General features: G+C 49.4%; 1 protein-coding gene and 1 long non-coding RNA gene across 5 annotated transcripts in view; one reads left to right on the top strand and one right to left on the bottom strand.

The window, feature by feature from the left end:
• Positions 1 to 25374, top strand: part of Kirrel3 (kin of IRRE like 3 (Drosophila)) — a 566099-nt gene that overhangs the window by 399019 nt on the left and 141706 nt on the right. The gene's annotated exons all lie outside the window — the stretch shown is intronic.
• LOC102009483 overlaps positions 17212 to 25374 on the bottom strand; it is a 17638-nt gene continuing 9475 nt past the window's right edge. The window contains exon 3 of the long non-coding RNA XR_260029.2: positions 17212 to 17421. This is a non-coding gene — a long non-coding RNA (uncharacterized LOC102009483). The remainder of the gene's footprint in view (positions 17422 to 25374) is intronic.

Here is a 25374-nt window from a genome sequence, read left to right as displayed (position 1 = left end):
CCCAGACTCAAACTTGCAATCCTCTTGCCCCAGCCTCCCAGAATGCTGGGGTTACAGGCATATGCCACCCTGCCCAGCTAACCAGACCGGTGCTTAAGAAGCTCACCCCTTCTTACCGTCCAGCCCCACAAATTGCTTCAGACAAAAGTGCAAGCTCAGGGCAAAGCATTTATGAAAGCCATGTTTCCAAGGTCCAAGCGAGGATTACAGGTTGGCAGAGACACAGGTCCAAAGAGAGCACTGGGCTTTAACACTGACCACAAAGCCACACACCCTGGTTCCTGTGATTCAACTACGGCACAAGGATGAGGACAGAGGCGTTGAAGTCCAAGGGCTCAGACACAAATCCCAGCTCTGCCTTATACTAGCTGTGTGAACACAGACAAAGCGCTTGACCTCTCTGGGCCTCTCCCCCATCTGTCAAGTGAGGGCGAAGCCACAGGATGGTTGGGAGGATCAAATGAGGCATCGCATGCAGACTCCTTTAGAGAGGTGCCTGACAAAGGGGAGTTGCTATTATTAGGGCTTCTCTGGCCCAGGCCAAAAGTGCAGAGGGCCAAAGGCCAGGCCTCTGGGAGAAGAGTCGCAAAGCTGGATTCCCGCTGATAACCCTGCTCACTGCAGGCTCCGTCACCTCCAGACCTGAAGAGCTCTGAGGGCCATGGCCTCCCCACAGCCAGAGCCACCTCTGACAGCGCACGCACAATGAGCTCCGGTCTGCTAGCAGCCCAGCCCAGCATTCATAAAAGGCAAACAGAAATGCTGCCAGGCCGACCTCTCTGCCACTGCTCCCAGAGAAAGTCTTTGTTTTGTGAGGAAGGAGGGGCTCCATCATCCCCCGCCTCAGTAAACAAACTCAGCCATTCAATTAGCTGCGGCGCCGGTGTTGATCATGCACCGCAAAAGGCCACGGCCCACTGAGCCCGGGGTTGCTTTGCTTTTCCCAGCTGTGCTGAAGAATCAAAGAGCCCACTTCAGGTGACCTTGTTTCATCTCTGCCGCTCACAGGATCCCCTGTCTCCTAAAACATGCTGTCCCGGTCCCACGAGGCAGCTCTCAGCTGAGATGGCCACATTTAGTAGAAAATGCGTAAGGAGGGGGACAGGGCCAGGGATTGCACACCAAAGAATGGCTGCAGCGAGGAAGCTGAGCTTCGGGGGGTGGCAGTAGACAGAATTCCAGGGTGGGGGAGGGTGAAACTCCAAACAGACAGGTGTCGGGGGACACAGATGCGGGGAGCAGAGCAGGTGGGATGGATGACCACAAAGAATGGACAGGGTGGCCCAGGCAGGGGACAAGGCATGGCTGGCCTGGCCTCCTGTCTCTGCTCTCATAGGTACCTAGGGAGAAAGGCTGGCGGAGGAGCCATGGAGAAGGCTTCTGTTTACAGCCATCTATCTCCCATAATTAGCCATTTAGGAAGAAAATAGCCTTCAAATTCAAAGGTAAATTGACTTACATTGGGATAATAACGTTTGATTGAGCACGGGAAGTTCATCTTTAGAGTATGAGAGCAAACAAATTGCTTTTCTTCCCCAGTGCTTGGAAAGCAACAAAATGAGATTGCAGGTGCTCCCCGGAGCTGTGTTCCCATCGCCTCGGGGCATTAGCAGGCCTGGCTCAGCCCCCAACCGAAGGTGCCCACGCTGCCCACACCGTCTCCCTGCCAGTTGTATTCTGATCCTTTTTCTGGAGGGTTTTAAAATTATATTGCATCACATTGAGGCAGCAATCAGTTATTATTGTCAACAAGAGCATGAAGAGACATAAATTCCCTCCCTTAGATGGAGGCTGCTTCGTAAATACATTTCTTTATTGCTTTCTAGATTGGAGAGATAGTGTCGCACTTTGGCTTCCTGGAACACTGGGGGTCTGGGGAGAGAGGAGAGACTGAGGGTTGAAATGTTGCTTCTGATTAAGGTTGAGAGGTCCTGGGTGTCTTCGTGCAGATGTCCCCAGTTGCTGAGCTTCCTGATGCAGGGACCAGTGAAGGGTAAGAGGGGGCAGAGGGGACATGCACATAATGAAAACAGCCCACGGGGGCTGGGCTCTGACACCTGAGTCATGGGAGCAAATTACCAGAGGTGCACAGGAACCTCATGGCTACATCCCTTAAGCGCATGCTGGTGCTCGGAGTTCAAGCAAAAATTCAAACTGTACTTACAGTCCTAACAGAAGCCAGAAGTCACTCAGCGGAGCTTTATTTTAACTATGTCTTCCTTCCATTTTTTTTTTCTGAGCATGTATTTTTGGAGTCGGAATGAAGGGCAGGCAACGCATAGATCTGAGGGTGCGTGTGTTGCACACGCACCTGTACCTGCCAAGTGGCTGGCTAGTGGACACGAGAGATCTAAGGACCCTGAGTCCAAAAAAAGGAACAAAGCAAAGGAGCACATTTCTCTTTTGCTGATAAGGATTTGTGTTTGTTATCTATTGCTATATCCTAGGGACACCTGTCACTGCAACACTTAGGGAGACTGAGGCAGGAGGATTGCAAGTTGAAGCCCAGCCTGGGCAACTTAAGGAGACCTTGTATCAAAACCACAAAGGAGTAAAAAGGGCTGAGGATATAGCTCAGTGGTAAAGCACCTGCAGGGTCAATCCCAGTATGGCAAGAAATAAATAAATAAATTTAGCAGCATAAAATAATGCATGTTTATTATCTCCATTTTACGTGAATCAATAATCTAGGCATGGCTTCAATGGACTTTCTGCTTCAGGGTCTCTCCCCAGACTGTGGTGAGGTGTTGCCTGGGGCTGGGGCTCACTGGGGGCAGGATATGTCTCCACACCACTCAGGTGGCTTAGGCCAGGAGCCTCCATTCTTCACCAGGAATTGGCCCAGGACCACCCTCAGTCCTTGCCATGTGGGCTTCTCCAACCCAGAAGCTTTCTGTGTCCAAGCAAGCAGCCAAGAAGGAGAGACAGAGAAAGGGAGTGAGCCAACCAGACAAAGCACAGGAATCAGTCTCTTCTAATTGTGCAGGCGACAGCCCATCACTCCTTCTGTGTCTGTTGGTGAGAAGCGAGTCACTCGTTCCAGTCCATACTCAAAAAGAAGAGTTGCCATAGTCAGGATCTGGGTGTTCCTCAGAGGTCTGAATGTTCCTGGTTCCGTCCCCAGCTTGGCACCACAGGGAGGTGGAGGAATATTTGAGAGCTGGGGCTTTAGGGGAATAGCCTGGTCCAATGGAAGTTCTAGTTTTACTTTTTTGAGGAATCTCCATACTGATTTCCATTGTGGTCATACTAGTTTACCTTCCCACCTACAGTGTAGGAGGATTCTTTCCCCCATTACCCTCAGCCTCACCAGGATTTATTTAACTTAATTTCTTGGTAATCACCATTCTTTCTGGAGTGATGTGGAATCTCAGTGTTGCATTTTTCCAATGGCCAGTGATATTGAACATTTCTTTATGTATTTACTGGCCATTTGTACTTCTTCTGAGAAATATCTATTCATGTCAGTTGCCCATTTTTTAACCGGGTCTGTTATTTTGGGGGTTCTTGTGCTGGACCACCAGGATAACTCTCCTTGAAAGAAGAGCAATTGTCTCCATTTTGGCCAAACCTGGCCCTATTTCCATGTATCGATATGTACAGAATTGGCTAGGACTTTTCCTTATCCTTTTAATTGGCTTTAGGCAATGCGTATCAGTCCAGCTGAGGTGCTGGTGTGTAGTCTTTGAAGCAAGGCAACAGGTCAGTGCTACCCAACCCCCATAGCTCCCAGGAAACATGTGTGAGCTGGATGGGAGGAAGAGCCATGCAAGCTCCACACTGTCAGCTGGGATTGAGCCTCAAGATAACAGGCTATGACTTCCCAGGGCATAAAGGATTACACATCAGAGCCGAAGCAATGACCCCAAAACATTAGACACTACCTCAGATTTGTTATGCATATTATTCGTCTGCATATCCTTCTCTCTGCATACTGCAGAAGTGATTTCAGACCGCCTGCCTAGCTCGGCTCACAGCACTCGCATATTTCCCACCACTCTCACAGTCACTCATCCTCGAGCCACTTCCTTCTTCATAAATTAATAAAACCCAGGTTCAGCCCTGGGTTGAGGCCTTTGTTCTGGTTAGCCATTATCTTAGCTGGGTTTAGGACCACCCCCTTGGTTCCCCACAACTACAAATATGCCTTAGGGTCTTTATTCTCACCATGGGTTGCACTGGAAGTGGTAGATTGTAATTCCAATAACTTTTCCATGGAATTACAAATATAAACTTCTCAGACCTTGACAAGGACTGGGAAGGGCTTGCTATAGGTGCTCTCTCTGTCTCTTTTTTTTTTTTTTTTTTGTTCTTTATATATTTTGGGTATTAGTCCTCTGTCTAAGGAGTAGCTGGCAAAAAAATTTTTTTCCCATTTTGTTGGTTGTCTCTTCACTCTGTTGGTTGTTTTTTGGTTGTTAGATTTTTCGGATTTTGGTTTGTTTTTGCCATGCAAAAGCTTTTTAATCTAATATAATCCCATTTGTTAACTTTTGCTATTATCTCTTGTGCAATTGGAGTTCTGTTCAGAAAATGCTTGTCTATATCTATCATTTCAAGAGTTTTACTTATTTTATCTTCCAGAAAGTTAAATGTTTCTGTTTTAATATTTATATTTCTGATCCATTTTGACTTTAGTACTTGGTGAGAGATGTGGGACTAGACTCAGTCTTCTGCATGAGGGCAGCCAGGTTTTCCCACACCCCTTGCTAGAGAGGCTATCTTTCCTCCTGTATGTTTTTGGCTTCCTTGTCGAAGATCAGATGGCCTAATGTGTCCAAGGTTGTTTTTGCATCCTCTATTCTGTTCCATTAATCCACTGTCTGTTTTTAGTATTACAATTCAAAATATCTTTGAAGCAGCTTATATGTCCATCAACAGAAAAATGGATAAAGAAAGTGTGGTTTCTATATATAGTGGAATACTGCTGTGTTATACAGAAGGATAGATTTGAATCATTTCTAGAAAAATGGATGCACCTTGAAAACATAATGTTAAGTGAAATAAATCAGACACACAAACTTAAATACCAGATGGCTTCTCTCATATGAGAAATCCAAAGTGTAAATAAAGTAAAGAGCAAAAGAAAAGATAGATAAAAGGAAACAGGGAGATAAATCTTTTGCAAATGGGGAGGGGACCAAGAGATGCAGAGGGGGAGGAAGAGGTGGGGGTGTAAAAAGAATTAAGGTGTGTCAAGTACAGGTACCTACTACCCACCAGGAATGTAATCACGAAAAAGAAAATGAGGAAAGGGATTTTAGAATCAGGGAGAGAGAGGAGGGAGGGAAGGGAAAGGAAAATAAAAAGAATGAGATGTGTTAAGTACATGTACCTACTCCCTAAGATGAATATAAACATGATGTACTGCAAATGTGTACTTTTGTTTTTGTTTTTTTGGTTTTTTCCGGTACCGAGAATCGAACTCACGACCTTGCACTTGCCAGGCAGGCTCTGTGCCGCTGAGCTAAATCCCCAGCCCCTGCAAATGTATACTAATAAAAACATTTTAAAAAGAGATGTGGCCTGGAAGGAGATCAAAGGTCACTGAGGGTGTGCCCTGCATGGGGGTCCTGAGACCCTGTGTCTTACTCCTTCTCCATCTGTCACCTTCCAATCGTGAGGTGAATGGCTTTGCTCTGCCAAGTGCTGCCCTCATAATGCGCCGCACCCCGCAGCAGTGGGCCAACCCACCAGTCACAGATGGAAACGCCTAGAATACTAAGCTAAAATACCTCTTCTCTTTCTGTAGGTTGTTTGTCTCAGGTTTTTTTCTCAGTGACAGGAAGCTGATGATGCAGGAGTACCTAGGGCATGAAAACTAGGAGACAGGGCTTGCTTGGAAGCCCATCACCACTGAGTCTCTCCCCGGACTGTGGGCTGAGCACACAAAAGCCAGGAGTAGAGCCCTGGGATTCCAGAACTCTCGCCAGGACCCATCCACCACAGCACAACCCTACAGGTGAGGGTTGGGGTGATCGCCTTGGGGGCGGTCGTCTCCCAGGGGAGCCAGCTGTGTCCCCTCAGCGCTAAGTGGGTCACCTGCTGAGGCTCATGGTGATCAGGTCCAGAGTTTCACTGGAAGAAAAGTCAGGTGGGCACAATTTTCTACTCAGGCCTCTGGGCCCAACAGAGATTTGGCCAAATGTCTGCCAAGGACTGAGAAGAAGCAGAGCGCTGCGATGGGGAATGAGAGGAATAAACAGCCCAAGAAGAACTGGCCTCCTTTTCATGTTAAGAATTAAAGGAAGCTGAGAAGAAGAAGAAAAGGGCCAGGGAATGAAGCAGGCACAGCTCACAGCTCGCCCGCCTCAGAGTCCATTAGGGGCCAAGACAGAGCAGTGACAATGCGGCTGAGACAATGGGGCCGCTGCAGAGCCCTGGAATCGGGGTGCACAGATGCGGGCTCCAGGGCCGTCTTAACAGATTAATAAGCTTTTGAGGGTTTCCAGAAACGTTTCTATGAGTCAGAGCCTAACAGGGGCCAACTCGGGGCTGTTTGAAGCCTCCTTTTCGGCAGCTTGAAACAGCAGACGCCTCTGCGCCCAGCTAGGAGGGTGAGGCCGGCCAAGCTGAGAAAAGCTATTGTGTCTCCAGAAAATGGGAGCCCGCGAGGGGACTTTGTAACAGCCCTGAGCAGCCATTGAAGTGGGAAGGCAGGCACAGCCCCTGCTTCCGGAACAATTACCCAGCCAGACAATGGGAGAGAGGCAGCCTCTGCTCAGACGCAAAACCATGTGATCTTCTGAACACTCCGGGATGCCGGAGCCAAGCCCTGGAAGCCAGAAGTAACGTTTACATGCAAAATGAGAATAATACTCCCCTTGGAGGAGCAAGGGGACCGAGGCTCTGAGACGGGGAGGGACTCAAGCAGTGTCCCTCACAAGTACATGACAGAGGGCAGTCAATCTGTACCAGTCTGGCATCCAGCTATATGTAACAGAAATCCAACGTAATATTTAGTGACACAAACAAGATAGGGGTATGTTTTTCGCCCAACAACATGAAGTCTAGGTGTAGGGAGGGAGCTCATCCTTAGCACTGGCTTCTGCTGTTATAACCCCATGGTCATAAAATAGCTGCTGAAGCGCTATCCATCGGCTGCACCTTTCAGGCAGAAAAAAAGGAGAGAGCACAAAAGAAATGTGGCTCCCAAGTGAATCAGCTTTCTCTAAAGAAGCCCATCTGATGATTTTTTATTACATCTCATTGGCTACCCCTAACTTTTCAAGAGATGCTACGCTGCCACCCTGAAATATAAATATTCTGATGGTAGATAACTGTGAGATGGATGTTAGGTAGGCAAACGACACTCTTTACCACAGGAGCCTCATTTCCAGATTCTAAATCCAAAGTACTTTCCATTCCCTGCTCCACCTCTGGCAGCATGGCAGCTAGTGGCCCAGGCAACACACCACACCAGGCCCTCTGACCTAGCACACAACCCCCCAAGGCACTGACCTATCCACCTCCCAGACTGCCCTGCTGCCTCAGTGCTGGTGCCAGCCAAGGGCCGTAGGAGCAACACCTTCCATCGCTGGGCCCGCTGAATCCTGAGCACTGCTGCCTACTTGCCGGTCCAAGGTTGCCCCTAGGAGGTCCTGTCTTCTCTGCTCCGTTCACTCCAGTCTGCTCTCAGGCATGCGTGGGGCCTGCCCTGGCCTTTCCTCTTACAGTGGGATCACTGAGACACCGCAGGGGATCCTGTAGCCACTGTGCTAACACTGCAGGAGAACAGTATCTTCCTGGGACCCAGCACTGGCCAAGGTCTGTAGAAAAGTGGAGAGGGAACTAGGGCAGAAACTTGACGGCCAGTTGCACATATTTGTATTGATTCCCCAGAGATGGGGCGGGGCAAACCCCAGGGAGACAAGAGAAAAGGCAATCAGAGGGTGATGAACAGACTTGCCACTGTCAGGAGTGAACTTATGACTGCCGCCTCCTGCACCTTGATCCTAACTGTTGTCCCACACTGGGGAACACAGGGCCCTGCAAGACCCCATAGGCATCATGGGATGCACCAGGGAACCATGGGCCCCTTGCCCTGTGAGACCAGAATGGTCTGAAGCTGCAAGTGGGAACTACGAGGCTGATGGCAGGACAGTGTGACAGGGCTGTCTTTCCCAGCGGCTTCCCCCTCCCCTGTTTCCAAATTTCTTCCTGTGACATTTCCAGTTACAAGGCTCCCATCTCAGAACCTTGACTTTGAATGTCTTTTCACATTGGCCTTAAAGAACATGGTGTCATCAGTGACCTTTTTAAAGGGCCACGGGGGCTTAATTAAAAACTAAACTTGGCCACTTAATTCAGACGGTCCTGTCGGCTCCTCGGCCCTGATGTGTGCTCAGCCCTGTCAGCTTGCAGCAGGCTGCCGGCACTGCCCTTTTGTGTCCCCACACTGCAGAGGCGCTGAGTGACAGGCAGGCCCTGGCCCAGGCTCCAGGACTAGTGACGCTGCTCTGGCAAGAGGGGACCCCAGCCACTGACAGCCACAGGTCTTCTACAGAGAGGGTGGCTCAGGGCCACGTGCACTGGGAAGGGTCTCCAGAAGACAGTAGGGCAACATGGGTTTCCAGGGATGGCTCATCTAGAACAGGGACTTGTTGCCACACCCCAAAATCCTCCCACATCCTCTGAGTGACTGATTAGAGGACCGGGACCCACAAACACTCCCGTCTGCTTCCTCCTTCTGCCTTCCAGATTCTGGAACCGGCAGCTGGATGTGTCTGCCTGTACCCCGGGCCTGGGAGCCATAGCCCAGTACTGCTGTCTCGCCCAGACTCTGCACCAGAGGCCACCAAACCTCTCGGGAAGACAAGACAGACAGGCGTTTCTGTTTTTTCACTTTATTAGTTTAGTCAGGTGCCATTTAATGACAGGTTTATGACATGAGATATGTATTCCTAGGTGATTTCATCATTGTGCAAAATCAGAGTCTGGTTAAACCTAGATGGTATAGCCTAATGCACACTTACACTATACACACCTATACACACACACACACACAGTGGCTTGTTGTTCCTAGGGTCATGAGGAACAAAACAACATGAGATTAAATCAAGCACGCACAAGAAAAAAAAAATGATGTGCTCTAGAGATATGATAACCATACGGTGCTACTGCAGATCTAACTAGGCATATTGTCTTACACTAAACATATTCCTACAAGTAATTCTAAAATAACAAAAAAGTACAGTAACTGTACAAACCAGTGGCACAGTCATTTCCTACCATTTTGGAATATTTTGTACTGTCCATAGTTGTAACTGAGTGTGCTGTGCTTTCATACCAGTATTTCGGCAAGGTGTGTTGACACCAGGATCATCGCAGCACAGGAAGAATCCTTTGTGCTATCGTGTTGCATCTTGTGACAATTTACTGAGCATCTGCCGTGTGCCAGGTGCTGCATTAGGTCCCGGTGTGAGGCACTGACCAGAGCATTCTTGCTAGTTTATTTCGTGGGCATGAACGTTGGGGGTCAGGGTTACTGGGACCCTGTGACAGATGATTCTTGAGACCGGTGACTGGGCCCTGGAGACAGCAGTTCAGTAATAACCCTGGATCCTCCGCCTCTGTTCTGTGGCTCTCCCTCAGGCTCAGCAAAACTGAAAACAGACTCATTCCAGGTATCTTCCTGGTCTTCCCAGGGCCCCAGAGTGGTTCACCTGCTGGGGAACTTGACCACCTCCCCTGCTCCTACAGGAAGAAGCACAATGCCAGTTACTATGATTCTGGCCCTGAAATCTTAATTTATTACAACTCTTTCTGACCACATAGGCCTCAAGAAAAGCCTTTGAGAAGCCCATAGATACCTGGACTCCCAGAGGAGGAGGAGGAGTGGGGAAGGATGTCCCAGCTGATCTCTGTCACTGCCAGTGCCCGGGAGGCTTTAGGTGCCATCAGGGCTGGTCTGTTCCCACCATCCCCCATCTCACCAAAGGAAGCAGTGTGACCTGGCTGAAGGCCCCAGGCCATTGTTGGCCAACTGAGTCTCCCATGGAAAGAAGACCTCATTCTAGCCCTGCGTACCCTGACCCATTGTGTGGCCTTGGATGAAGCACTCGTTTCTCCGAGGCACAGTGGCATCTTCTTCAAGATGGTGCTTACGATGCATACCTTATGGGTTCTTGTGAAAATTTAATGAGATGAGTGGTGTAAATGCTTTGTAAAGTAAAGTGGTTCGTGTCAAAACCCAGGTTTAAGATTCAGGAGGAAAGAGGCCAAGCCCAAGTGGTCAGCAAGGGCGGCCCCTCCTGGGAGCTGGCTCCTGCTCACTCCCATCCGCCTCCCTGCTGAGACTATGGGGGAGGGGCTCCTGGACCAGCCTTCAGCAGCTCCCTCCCACGGCCCCACCTCCAAATCTGATGGGAGAGCCAGGCTAAAGAGGCTGACTGGGGCTCCCTTGTCTACCCAAGTGGCTGCCCAGCCCCTTCAGGCCCCTCCCCACCACTCAAGTGGGTTAAGAGCTTGGAAAGAGAAGAGGAGACAGATGAAGTGGCTCTCGAGTACTCTCCAGGCGGGCTCACAGCCCACAGACCTTGTCTCTGTCCCCACAGCTGCACAGAAACAGTGCCACGGGCAGCAGAGAGGACCAGCGTCCATATTCAGTGTGTGCATGCCTGACAACCAGAAAAGCCCTGAAGGCCCAGGCCTGGGAAGCTGGGAGGGGGCTTTGCAGGAAGCCCTGCTCTTCTTCCCAAGGACCAGAGCCTGCTGACATGGAGGGCTGAAAAATGCCAGGTGGAAGGCTGGCAGAAAACAGCAAGCAACTCCTAACAAAATTCTCTGAGGTTTCAGAAATGGTATGATCTTTAGGACAATGACTTCCTCTGTCTTTGGTTCAGAGTCTTAGCTCTGTGTGAGGCCCCAGGCTAGACAGGAAGGAAAGGTGGGCAAGAGTGCATATTAGAGAACTGTGGCCTTGGACATGATTTCTGCTGGGCCCTATGGGATCCTAAAAGGACTGGCCAGCCCTCCAGCTGTTCAGGCTGCATCCTCTGGCAAGCTACGCCCTGTCCTTCGCCTGGCTCTCCAGCCCCTCCCCATTAGCTGCCTCTAGCCTTTTCCAGCTGTGGCTTGCAGGATACAGGGCCTGTGGCTGATGGGGAGGGTACTGGAGGAGATGCACCACGCAGCACTCAGAGGGAAGGAAGCCAAGGGACAGAATCCCTTTTGACCGTAAGGAGAAAACGAGAGACAGAGTCCTGCAAATGCCCAGTCTTTTCTTTGTCTCTTGTGGTTTGTCAGTCAGCAAACATGTACCAACAGAGTGTGGACCCAGCCCTGCCCTCCAGGAGGAGGACAACAGTTCCAGCGTATCCCTGTCACCCTGAGTATCACCTCAGTGAAGGCCACAATGACCCCTGGAGGCGTCATATGACAGCCAAGACTCAGATGCTGGCTCCAAGCTTTCTGGGGGACACAAACCCGCTTGAGGATCTGCCAGAAACTATGGAAGCCGAGATGCAACCCCTCCCTGAAGTGAATGTGCGTCCTGTAAAGCCCAGACTACACAGGCATGTGGAGGCCCACATTCTAACTTGTCTGCTGCAGACAAGGCAGCGTGGCCACAGGGAGGGGACCAGCAGGCAAGCATGTCCTGCTGAAGGCACAGCAGGGGCAGGGCCAGCTCATGAGCACTGCGTGCCCTGTGCCCCAAGGGCCTACCCACTGCACCCACTTAGCACACTGGCCCTGTCCCCCCGCAGGGAGGGCCACAGCTCAGGACTGCAGCCTGTGTGACAAGTCTGCCTGCTGCCGTCAGCCAGCATGAGCTGGTGGAGTGGAAATGCCGGAGCCCCTGCAGCCTTCCGATAACGGTGCTAAATAAAGGTAATTTTCAAGTCACCAGTTAACAATGGCTGAGCACGCAAAGCAGTGACCGATGAGTCAGTCAATTACTGAGCGAGCTGAGGGGGGGCAGCTTTGAAGAGCTGCCTGGCCCACGGTCCACGTCCACACAAGGGTGACCTGCAGGAGACAGCTCCTTGGCTCTGTGGGAAGCCAGGCCCATGACATTTGTTTCTCTAGAGCCCTGGCATTTTTCCTGTTGGACAAGCCTCAGGTCTGCAGAAGAGGTGGGTTCGAGGGCCGCAGAGGAGCTTTTGCAAGGCTTCCGGCTGTGGCTGGATCCTTTGCCTCCTGCGCTCCACTCTCCAGGCCTGCGCCCCTCAACCCCTTCCCGGAAAAGACAGGCAGCACCTGCCCTCTGCAGAGGGCTGGGCTGCTTCTACTCTGGCCCAGTCTCTTCCACAGGAGCTCTTGCTCCAACCAGGCCTGCTCTGCTACACCCAGAGGCACCATGAGGCAGGAGCAGACAGCGGGGAGCAGGGCCAGGCAGGTGAACATTGCCTGCCCTACCCAGGGGTCATGTCTTGGTCTTTTCTGGCTTGATGTGCTCTGTCATCCCCAGCAGACTGGAAGTTCTGCAAGGAAGCTCTGCCTCCACTGGACCCTAATCTTCCTTGGAAGGCTGCATGGTGTGGGAGAACACAATTTTAGAATCACCTCAAATATTCCAATCTCGGCTCCCTGTGTTTCTTTGCTGGGTGACTTTAGACTTCCTTTCGTCTCCATTTTCTCACCTCTGTAAAGGAATAAGATGTATACTTCACAGCATTGTTAATAGGATTAAAACAAGAACTGTTTGGAAAATACCTAGGCCAGGGTCTGAGACATCATGGGCACTCAGTACGTGTAAGTCCCCATCCAAGGGGCCCTACAGAAGGGTATGGAATTTTATTTCACAGTTCCCCCAACCAGGCTCCTAGTTCCCTCGGGGCTACTGTCTAGGAAGTCTAAAGGCAAGCAGCCCCAGTTCTGGCATTGCAGGTCCCACACATCTGCCAGTCCTGAGGGGATGGAACCAGGTGGGAACTATTGGCCCAGCAAGAGGCTTAAGGCTGTTTGGACTCCAGGAATGAAGAGTGGGCACAGATGCTGATTTAGGGTCACTGTTACCCTTTGCAGGACTTGCTATTGGTGGCATGTGTAAGATATTTAAACTTTCTGATCCTCAGGGTTTTTTACAGATGAAACAGAGAGTGATAATATATATTACAACTTCATATACATATTTAAAGAGGCTGACACAGTGTCAGGACACAGAAAGTGAACAGGAAATGGTAGAAATCTTTATAGTTCTCCTATCTTTCTCTCCTTCTGGACTTGCAAGACAAAGCAATTTCTCTGAACATGCCAGGTCCTCCTGCTAGTAGCACTCCACCCTGATGAACCAGTGTGGGTTAGCTTTCCTTTACTGTGACAAAATACCTGAGACCATTAACTTAATAGGAGAAAATGTTTATTGTGGCTTATGGTTTCAGAGATTTCAGTCCATGGTGATGTGGCCCTACTGTTTGAGGCTGGGGTTGCAATGTGCATTACGGCAGGAGCACTTGGCAAAGGAAGCCTGTTCAGCTTATGCCAGGCAGTAGAGAGAGAGGGAGGGAGAGAGGGATAGGGAGACCAAGAGACAGAAAGACAGAGAGAGGCAGGAAGAGAGACAGAGACAGAGAAGGGACCAAGGGACCAATATCCCTAGCAAAGGTCAAGGGTCAAGGGTGCAGTGCTTGCCCTCAGTGACCAACTTTCTCCCACTAGGTCCCACTTCCTATATGCTCACCATTTCCCAGTGGTTCCTCAGGCTGGGGACCACACCTTGAGCACATAGGCCTTCGGGGGACACTCCAGCTCCACACAAGAGCAGGACCCTGACCTGGCTGGAGGCCCAGGTGCAATGCAGACTGGGGCTAGGATGCATCAGGCTATACAGGAAGAACTCCCAACCTGGCTCTTTCCCCTGCTCTGCCGTACACTAGCAACAGGCCCTTGGGAAAGTGCTTGCTGCAGGCACTGTAGTGTCCTCCACATTATAGCAACTTGGGGCCTGCCCTGCATAAAGATCCTCCTTCAGGAACAAGAAGAACTTCACCCTAAGGGATGTATGCCTTTAGGTCAAGGAATCCTCCTATTCAAGATGTGCACCCTTAGGGTACAGCTAGTTACAAACATCAGGCCAATTGTTAGACTTTAACATCTTAATGCCACATTAGTGCATTAGATCACTCGCTAATAAGACAAGTCCTCAAGGGAATGGGGTGAAATGAGACACACAGACAGATACATCATGATGAGAGCAGAAGCAGGGAAGAAAAAGCAGGAAGACCTGAATCTGGCACCCATCGAGGGAGCCATCGTGTGCACCTGGATTCCAGATAGCACGGAGTCTCTGAGGACAGAGATACTGTGCTGCCTGTGTCCCCAGCCTCCTTGATCCAGCACAGCAGCCCCACAGGCGCAGCTCAGGCCCTAATTACATCCTCCATCACCTTCTCACTGAGGCTGAAATGGGGACAGATTGCTCACTGAACAGTGGGAGTGACCTTCACAGATAGGCTGTTTTGCCTCCATCCAGCCCGCACTGGCCCAGGATAAGATTTTCTTCCCCCTGTTCAGTCCGCTGTGAGCCACAGTAGGCTGACTGCAGCCCCTGCAGCCCCTGCAGACCTGGCCTTTGGGGTAGGATGGGAGAACTGGAGCCTCTGACCTCAGCCAAAGGAGAGGTTTGCCCACCATGGCCTGTTTCTAGAAGCCTTGGGGAGTTAGGCAAGGCCCAAGGCCTCTTGCGGGGCACACTGAACAACCCAATAGGAGCCATCCCTAGGCCTGGGGGACCAGGAAAGTGAGTGCAGTCTGCGACCTCTTCATTACAAAGTGATGAGAGAGAGAGAGAGAGAAAGTAACATCCCCTGGACTTTGCGCCATCAGTCCACATGTGGAATTTGGGGTGGAGCTCTTCAAAGAGGTTTAAAGGAGGATGCTATCCAGAAAATCACCATGACAGGTAAGATCACAGACCATGTCAAATGAGGAAGAGGCAGGACAGAATAGTGGCTAAGAACACCGACCTCAGAGTCTAAGTCTCAATAAATGCTTGACAAGGGCCAGAGATTTAGCTCAGTGGCACAAGTGCCTGCTTGCAAGCGCGAGATCCTGAGTTCAAGTCCCAGTACCAAAAATGAATAAATAAATGCTCAACAGTCAGCCAGAGTCATGGTTAGTGCTGGTGTTGCCGTGCGCGGCCCCTGCTGGTATTCGGAGGGGACCCCATCCTAGGATGAGCCAGAGCAGAAAGAGCAGCTCTCGGGTAGCAACTGACACAGGGCCTCAGCCCTCAGCTGGGGCACAGGACAGACCCAGCCCAAGCCCAGGGCCTGGGGGCAGGGGATGGGGACACTGACAAGGGTAGACCAGGTGGCACGATAGAATTGGCTGGAGCACAGAGCGCATCTCCCAGGCATCAGTGACTGGTGAAAAGTGGAGAAGCTGCGGCTCAGAAGGAAAGGAGTGCACTTACTGTCAAGGGGAGTGCCCACTACTCAGTGCCAAGAGAGCTGTCTTTTGGCTTCAGAGACGAGGACTTCTTACCCCAGCATTGCCAGCTAACTACTAAACAGACTGACCACTCACTAATTGTCATCATTCCTCCGTATCCATCGGAAATTGATCCCGGGACCCCTCCCATGAATACCAGAATCTATGGGTGCTCCAGTTCCTTATATAAAATGACATTACATTTGCATATAACTGACACAAAACATCCTCCCATATGCATTAGATTATTATAACACCTAGCACAATGTAAGTGCTATATAAATAATTGTTCAGCCGTATCGTTGAGGAAAACATTAACAAGAAAAAGATCTGTATGTGTTCAGAACAGACACAAGGTTTTAAAAGTATGGTTGATTTAATCTGAATGCAGAACCTGCAGATATGGACAGCCAACTGTACTCGACCTTTCTGAGCTTCCATATCCTCTTTTGAGCACAAAAGTAGCTGTTTCACAGGGTTGTCAAGCGCTTACCAATGCACCTGACTTAGGTAGCCCTCACAGAATGCCAGCTCCCCTGGAAGGTTCCCCTCACTTTCCCAAGCACGTAGGACCCAAAGGCCCTGCCTGCTGGGTAAGCAGGGGTGGCTGCCACAGTGCTGCCTGCCTCAGAGAGGAGCGGTACAGACCAAGTCAATCACCTCGCCTGAGTCCAGGAGGAGTCGGGCAGCTCCTCAACCACCTGGGCAGTAGCTGCTGCCCCCTCCATGCAGATGCTGTGGCCAGTCCAGCCTTCTTCAGCTCTGGAGCACTTGGAGAGCCCTGTACCTGCTGTCATCTTATTTGTTGTCTCTGTTGTCATGAAGAAAAGAAATATGGTCTCCAGCCAGAGCCGTAGGAGGCAGATACCTCAAAGGAAGCAGCTCCAGGGTGGCAGTAACTGTTCTGATTGGGAGACATTTTGTCAGGTTGCTAAGAGGGGACAGGAAGACATAGGCAGGTTGTGGGTGTCTCTGGCTTTGGGGAAAATCCTGAGGGCCTGTGGCTCCCTGGTAGAATGGGTGTCAGGCTCCACACCCTAAACCTCTGTTCTTTCCTTTTCGCTGCAGCAAGCTCCCTGCAGAAGTGACTGATGCCTTCCGTTTACCCCGGCTCCCTGCTCTCAGCTCAGCTTTCCCAGGAGACGGAAGTCTAGCCTCACTTGCAAATCCATTCACTTGACATATATTTCCTGTGCTCCTCCTAACAGGCCAGGCTGTGTGCTAGGTATCTGGGGATATCAGGGAATGAATCTATTTCCTACCTTTGAACCCAGAGACAGACTCTACATAAAAACATAACACGCACATGCATTACACAGACTGTTAAAATGTGTTTATCCCTAAGGGTGAAATATAGAACAGAGAAAGGAGGATTGGGAGTTCTCAGGGCGGGTGCAAGGCTTGGGACTGCAAAGTGAAATTTTACCCAGGGTACCTATCCTTCACCTTCCCAGCACAGGCTCCCAGCAAAGATCGACCCACACCATACCAGGTTGCTCACCAGGGAAGGAAACCCCCTCAGGCTCCATTCACACCTCCACCAGCCCTCCAGCCTTCCCAGATGGCTTACATTTTACAAAGCTTCTCTTCAAAGATACCCATGATTAAGTACACTTATTCCCATTTGGTGGGTTAGGAATTGGGGATCTGAGAGGGCAAGTCACAAAGGCCAAGGTCACACAGCTCTAGTAAAGGGTACACCCAAAGTCTGATCATCATCCTAGGTCATCAACATGTTGCTCTTGGTCCCTGGCTTCATTCCATCCCCACAAAAATCCCATGAGCCAGGGATAAATAAGGCACATTTTGTGGATGGGAAACCGAGACTCACAGAATTTATGTAACTTGCTGAAGGTCACACAGCTGGCCAGTGGCAGATCCAGGACTGGCCTCCCATCTGCCTCGAAACCCAGGGCTTCTCCGCAAACTCCAGACTTGAAACTTCCTGTTTGGCTTTCCCTCAAACACAGATCTCCACCCTTCCCTGCCCACTCTCAGCTTTCCTCAGAGTCATTCATTCCTTGCATTCAGTCACCTCCGTGAACACTAAAAAGAAGAGAAAAGATAGATGGCAATAAGAATTGTGTTCAACTATTTTACTTAAGTCATAATCACTCCTAATCTGAATTTGCTGGAATGTATTACACAAACTAATCATTCACATATATTGTACCGCAGTTTCAATTTAGTGAAAAGTAAAAGCCATTCGGAAGGCAAAAATATGTTAAATGAACATCGTGCAGATTATAGTCCTTCAGTTAGAGAAAGCACAGCAAGATTTTTTTAATCTGGGGTCAGTGCTGATGGCTCTGGTTTGCATGTGTTTCCAGTTCCTCCTTCCTGCAGGGTTGAAGCCTGAGAAAGCAAAGAGCAAAGTTAAGACATTCCAGGCTATGAGGTTGGAGTAGGAGGGCTTGGGCCTTGCGGGACATGGCAGCCTCAAGACTCTGCTCCAGCGAGGTCTGCTAACTGGCTCTGTCATATGACTTCTTGTGCCTTTCCGCTCTCCCTCCAACTCTACTCACAACCAAACATGCCGTCATCTGAGATTAAGTGTTCCTCTGGCCTCCTGGCCTTTGCATGTTTTGTCCTTAGCCTAGAACACTGGCAGCCCCATCTTTACCTGCTGGCTTCCCATCTGTCCTTTGAGTTACACATTAGATGTCACGTTCTCTATGATCATTTCCCGGAATGGCCTTGTCCAAATCTTCCTACACATGGCAATGGTGTATTCTCACCAGAGCATTCATCTCACTATACAGATTGCATATCCCTTATCCATAATGCTTGAAAGCAGGTTTCAGATTTTTAGTTTTGGGGGATTTTGGATATTTGCATATCCATACTCAGATATTTTATGGATGGGACACAAGTCTAAACACAAAACCCATTCATGTCTCATATACACCTTTACAAGTAGCCTGAAGGTAATTTTATACGATATGTTAGTGCACTTACGTTTTGACTTCAGTCTGTCACATGAATTCAGATGTGGGATATCCCACCTGTGACATTCCAAAAGTTTTGGGTCTTGGAGCAGTTCAGATTTTGAATTCCTAGACTAAAGATTCTCTGCCTGTGTTATAATGGTAGTATTCTGTTGGCTTGTCCCTTCTGCCAGACTACCAGCGGGACTTTACCTTGTTTACAGCTATATCCCCAAGTTTAACCATACTAGAGGCTCAATTAATGTGAATTGGGTGAATCGACAACCCCGAGACTACACACTAGTGTTCCTTGATCCCAGAACTTCCAGGGACCTTGCCACATACCTGCTTCAAGACCTCCACATAAGCTCAGCCAGGTGCTGACCTCATCTGACTGAAGGACTGCCAGCAAGCCCCCAGCACCTCAGTGGCCAGTGGAGGTGAACCCATGTCCCAGCTCCAGACTCCATGATTTCACTCTGCCACCCTGAAATTGCAGCTTCAACATAGGCAAGTTGGAGTGCAAGGTCCTCACAGCCCCAACATAATGATAAGGCTTGATGTGGCATCACAATAATTAGATTTAAAACAAAGGACCTACGTTCAACTCCCACTTCTGCTCTGTATAATCTATAGCCCTGAATAAGTGACCTAATGCATCTCCTTGGGCCTTTGTTTTCAGGTTTATAAGAGGAAAGGTAACTATGTTGGTTAACTTTCCATCACATAACAAAGTATCTGAGATAACAATTTAAAGAAGGAGAGGTTTACTTGGGCTCATAGTCTCAGAGGTATCAGTCCGTGGTCAGTTGGCTCCATTGTTTGGGGGCCCATGAAGAGATAGCTCATCATAGCAGGGAGTATGTGGCAAAGGAGGCCTGCTCACCTTGTGGAGGCTGGGAAGCAGAAGAACAGAGAGAGGCCAGGGTACCCATATCCTCTCAAGGATACACCCCCATGCCTAACTACTACTAGGCCCCACCTCTTAAAGATTCCTCCACTTGCCAGTGGTTCCAAAGGCTGCAGACCAAGCCTTTAATGTGTGGCCTCAGGGGGACATTTAATATCCAAACCATAACAGTAACAATAACTGCTACCTCTCTCAAAGTATTATTTATGAAGAACTAATGACAAACAAAGTTGGAGGTATATACATCAAGGTAGCAGGGCTCATATGGCCAGAGAAACTTTATTTCCCAGCAGTACGCCCCAGCCATGCACAGTGAGAGGGGTTCAGCAATATAGCTGAGCACTTTCTGGCAAATAGCTAGCCTGGGTTGGGTTACCTAGTTACCTAGTTACTCAATAATGATTTAGACAGGGAAATGGCAATGCTACACAATGTGATTCTTAATGCCTTTTGGCTGTGTGTCCCTCATGAACAGACACGTGAAGAGTGGCCGCTGTCATTCGAGGTCCTCAGGTGCCTTTTCTAGGCCAAATGTCTCGCTGTGTTTTCTCTAGTGTACACTGTAATCTGAGCTCATCCCTCACATCCTGTCATTGGAATGCAGCCACAATGGGGAGGGATCGTGCGGCTGAGTGATGCTTTTCAATAGGGAGTTTGTTTTTAAAGAGAGGAAGTAAAGAATAATGTTCCTGTTCCAAGCTGCGGAGGGAATTAGGAAGGCAGACGGCCATTACTCAGGTTGGAATCCTGCCAGGGCTTATGATATCATATTTATTTGCCAAGAAAAACACCTCCCTCATATCTCTCAGGCAAGGAAGGGAAACGAAACCTGACTCCAATCACATTGTGTGTGGTGGGTTTAAGGCACACAGACGGAACTTAATGATAATGATGCTATTTACATTTATAGAGTACCTTTTAGTGAGATGGAGCCCCAGAGTTTGACAAGCAGTCTGGACAGATGAACAGACAGGCTTGAAGTGCTAGGCCCCAGTCCCTCCCTTCCCACATTTCTTAGCAGCAGCTTCCCTTAGGCCCTCTTTGCCATTTAACATAAAGGTGGAAAATCAGCCAGTTTTCCTACCCAGCCCTCTGCTTCCAAACACTGTTAAAAAGAAAAAAAAAAAAAAAAAAAAAAGAAACAGTGGATAGAATCTCATTCTGTGATAAAATTCTACAAACTATTTTGGAAAAGGTAGCTCCAGAGAGCTCTACCAATGAATCCAAAGTTGTCTGAATCTGATATTATTGGGTTACTTACCTATTTGGGGGGTTTGACCTGTTAATTGTGACCCACATGTGGTAGCTGGCCTGGGGTACGTCACAGTGGTGAACCCCTCCCCAAGTCTAAATTAAACCTTTCATTTTCCCTTTAGTCCCATGGAACTCCATGAGAGGAACTGATAGTGCTGATGTCTCTTATTCTAAGCACCCTGATATAGGAAGAAGAATGATAAACTCACATGAAAAGTTTGGAAAGGCCACCTTTGCCACACACAGCCTTCTGGGCAGACAGACTGGGTCACACCCACAGATGGGGCTGAGCCAGAGAAGCATGCACCGGATGAGCTTTCAGATCTCCAGAGTGACATATTGGAAAGAGAGTGTAACAGCTAACCTTGTCAACTTGATTGGCTTGGGAGCCACTGAGGGGATTAGTAAAGTACACTAATGGGTATGTCTGAGTGAATTATGGAGCTGTGACCCTGGGGGTCTATATCTGAACCTATTCCCCTGCTCTGCTTCCTGGCCACCACAAACAGCAGCTTTCTTTTGCCACACCCTTCCACCATGATGTTACTGCCTTGGAGCCAACTAACCATGGACTGAACCCCCCAAGCCCTTGAGTAAAAATAAACATCTCCTTCTGTAAGTTTTGAGGGTCAGGTATTTTGTCCAGCAAAAAGAAAGCTAATACAGAGATGAAGGGGACTATGCAAGAATCCAAGAATCTAGGAATAGCTATCATGAAGGGTCAACTTTGACAAATTCCTGGGGCAGACAAGAGTAAAGTGATGGGCAGGATTCTGCCAGGCAATGTGGAGTAGTACAGAATGTAGATTTGGCTGAGGGAACTCCAGCCCCCAATTATAGGATCCCCACTATTCACACCCTCTCCCCAGCAGCCAGACATGCTCGCAGGCTCATGTTTATGGTCTGTTTTCCTTGCTCACAAACATGCACTGGGTACCGTGACCACCACCATGTCGTATTTCTCAAATTTCGCTCACAAGGATGACTTTGTGGCAGATACATCATCTCATTTTCCTGGAGGTCCTGAGGGGCAGCCACCACATCACACATGCTGAAAGTCAGCTACATTAAGCTAACACATTCACATCACTGAAAGACCCTATTTACACATAGTAAACATGGGGATAGATGCCATGGAGAAAATAACAGTATTGATTAAAACAATAGCCTGTAATACCTTCTGAAAGACTGCCGTCACCAGCTGCTTCCACAGAGGTGCTGCGCACAGCAGCCTCCCTACCTGGCAGCCTCAGGCCTGCTGTCAGCCGTCACTCTCCAAATGGAGGAGACAGGCGGTGATTCTACAGGCCACAGCACTATGGCAGGGCCCACACTGATAGGGTCCTTGCTGCATGTTGGGCACGGTGCTAAGAGCTTGCCCCTATTCTATCCTGCAGCAGACCCTTGAGGTGGGTGGCGTTATTGTCTTCATTTCACAAAGGAAGAAACTGTGTTGGTTGAAAGATGTCTTGCCCAGGTAGCAAGATTAATTATTGGAACTGGGATTAGAATCTAGGTCTGTCTAACTGCATAGCAGGTTATGCTAGACTCCTTTGTGTATTCATTTTTTACCTAAGTATGTAAATATATAAAGAACAAGAGAGAAGCTCCTACTGCTAGCCTGTGCATTATATATACACGTATGGGGGTCCCCCACAGGTTGCAGTGGCTGGTTTGGTAGAGGTAGGGGTAGGGGTCCACTAGCAGCTCAACCTTGGCCGTGATCCCAGCTATCCTGAGCTGTGGGGAAGGCCTGCAGTTTGGCAGAGCTGGAGGCTTCAGACTCTCTGAAATGGAAAACCTCATTTTAGAAAGATAGCTCATTGCCCTAAAGCTGCTAGCAAGCCTAGAGCGGGAGCACATTTTCCCTAGTAACCACACAGTCCCCTCACCTGAGCTCAGAAGGCCACGGTTAGCTGAGGACAGCAGAAGGTTGAGGGACCACAGATCGGGGAATCAAATGGAGGAGGCTCTGGGAGCACACAGAGGATCAAGCTGACCACATAGGGGTAGTTTTCCATGACGCCAGGTAGCTGGTATGGGGAAGGAGAGAGAGGGCAGAGTCTGACTATCCAGAATAGATAGCACTGGCCCCTCTCAGCAGTAAGCAGCTCCAGTCTGCGGTTACTGACTGATCATGTGACTCTGTCTGAGCCTTATACCAAAATTAAGGATAATCCTACTTCTTATGTCAGTGTTGTGAGGACTTACTTGGGAAATGTGTGACTGCATCAGACTGCTACCCAGTTAGCAACGGGGTCTAAGGTCAAATCATCAGCTTTCAACCTTTTAATGAATACTTGAGAATCTTCTCTTTTCTTCCTTCTCCGTGGGGCTTTCGGCCTTCGGGAGACCCCCAGAGACCTGCATTTAGCTGTTTCCCCTTCAGCACCTGTCCCGGAGCTGAGGGTACCCACGGGCTTCTCAGCCTTTCCTGCCACACAGGCTGCATTTGGAAGGTAAATGGGCAGATTTTGCATCTGCTGAAATCCTTGCTTTGCTGGATTTCACTTTCTTCCGCCATAGCAGAGGATTTTCTCTAAACCCCCTAACCGTGTCTGGATTATTGCTTCCGGAAGCATCAAGGGAGCGCGTTCTGATGCACTGAAGGCAGAAACGCAAGCTGGGGCTTAGTGAGACTGGTGAGGTGCCAGTGGCTGCTGCTAGGGAAACGCGGGCTGCTTAGCAAGCAGTGTGCCTGGCAGCTGGCAGTGGGGAGTAAGCCCTGCTTCGGCCCGAGCAGGGAGAACAGGCCCTGCAGAGGACCCTCAACCGAGAGCTAAAACTGAACCCCCGAGGGATGCAATAGCTGCTCAAGATCACTCAGGAAGGCCAGACAAGTCACACAGAACCAGAGCTGAGTCAGGGGAGGAGCCTGGCTTGGCAGTTCTAGCCCCTCTGTCACACAGCTGTGTGACCTTGGGCAGGCTGCTTAAATCCCAGAGTCACTGCTACTATGTCTGTGAATTGAAGCTACAACCACCTACCTCTAAGTTGGGACATGGGAGGCCAGGCTGGGCCACGCCCTGTTCACTACAGTGCCCTCAGCCCCTTCCTCAGGTGCCTTTCTCCACTTTAGGACCCGAGAGGCTCTCAGAACAAGGGCTTAGTGTCCCACCAGGGCCTGAGGCCTAATCTTGGCTCAAGAGGAGCCTCCTGTCTAATGTATAATAGGGCGATGATAGGTAATAACAACAGTGTATTATATAACTGAAAGTTGCTAGAATAGATTGCAAATGTTCTCAACCACCAAAATATAAATATGTCAAATAATATATATGTTAATTTATTTGCTTTAGACATCCCACAGTACCTATATCTCATACAATATAAATGTAGATGGCTTTTCAGTGTCAATTAACAAAAATAAATAAATGAAAGTCTTCCAAAACAAATACAGTGTAACCACCTCTAAACCCTCAAACCACAGTAATGTTATAGTTGATAGCTGAATCAGTGAATAAATGACCTGGAGTCTCGGGGTCCCTGTTTAGCTTTGTCACCAACCCTGCAATCACATGGCAATTGTCCTGCCTGCACATTCTGTGAGCTTTTTGTGGGGCACACTCAGGAGCTCAGACACAGTGTTTACATGAATGTTTGTTTAACTGTAGGATGCAGATCTGTACAGAGGACTGATTTATATGGGGAGCACATGCAAAGAGTGAAAGAGGAGGCCACAGGGGGAGAACTGAAACCAAGGACCAGAACGTCAAGGGGAAGAGAGAAGCTTGTCCTAGAACAGCAGGGCCCGAGATAGTGGAGGTTCCCTGAGATGCCAAGAGTCCAGGGCTGGTTCTTCATCCACGGAGTTACAGGAGAAAACAGGGCAAGGCAGCCCCAACTTTTCCATAGCGCACAGAAAACATGCCACATGCACCACCACCATCCATGGAATCCTCACAGGGAGGGCAGTGAGCGGATGTGTCTGATACCTGTGTTTGGCTTGGGGCGGCTGGAGATGATGCATCACTAGAAAAGAAAAAAATGCCAAGCCCCACTCTCTGCATCAAAAGCCTCCACAGCATGCCTCACCCTCCCTTTCAGGACTTCTCTACACAGACCCTGCCCTCTTGCCATACACAATGCCCCCCTTGCCCATTCCCACCTGAACCTTGGCTCAAGCCATTCCTCCCTCCTACAGTGCCCTCCATGCCCCTGTTCAGCTGACCAGCCCCCAGCATTTAGGTGGCCCAGTCTAGCTCCATCTCCTCCATGAAGATCCCCAGACCAGTCCAGCCATGGTGGCGTTGGTGTCCCCTTGCATATGTGTCCTATGTATCTCCTCGGCTATGGGGGCCTCCAGATGGGGCTGCAGTAGAGTCCAGTGTGTCTTATTCTTTTAGCTCTCCTCCATGACTGATCCATTCAGCAAATGTAGATTAATCTTCTATGGTGGACCAGGTACAGCGGCAAGTGCCAGGTGCCTGCTTTTAAGGACTTTGCCACCCAAGAAGATTGACAGATACATGAACAAAAAAACTGGGCACAGTACTGGAGCACAGAGGAGATGATGGGAGCAGAGGAGAGTTTGAGGATGATGCAGACCAGCAGTGAAAACTCGTAAGAACTGTCCAGATCCAGGTGTAAATCCAGATGTGGAGAATGACATGACTTAGTGAGCTCCCATTCTGGGTCAGGAGCTGCATTTACCTCCTTTATGTCCTGTTCTGTTTTCCTTCTCTCTCTCTCTCTCTCTCTCTCTCTGTGTGTCTCTCTCTGTCTCTGTCTCTCTGTCTCTGTCTCTCTGCTTCTCTCTCTCTCTCTGTCTCTGTCTCTCTCTGTCTCTCTTCCTGTCCCTCTCTCTCTCTCTCTGTCTCTGTCTCTCTCTGTCTCTCTTCCTGTCCCTCTCTCTCTCTCTCTTTCTCTTTCTCTCTCTCTCTCTCTCTCTCTCTCTCTCTCTCTCTC

This window comes from Chinchilla lanigera, unplaced genomic scaffold (assembly GCF_000276665.1).
Source record: "Chinchilla lanigera isolate Chin_1 unplaced genomic scaffold, ChiLan1.0 scaffold00011, whole genome shotgun sequence".
Classification (NCBI taxonomy): Eukaryota; Metazoa; Chordata; class Mammalia; order Rodentia; family Chinchillidae; genus Chinchilla; species Chinchilla lanigera.
The sequence above is the reverse complement of the archived record's forward strand: the minus strand, read 5'-3'. Positions and strand labels throughout refer to the sequence as shown.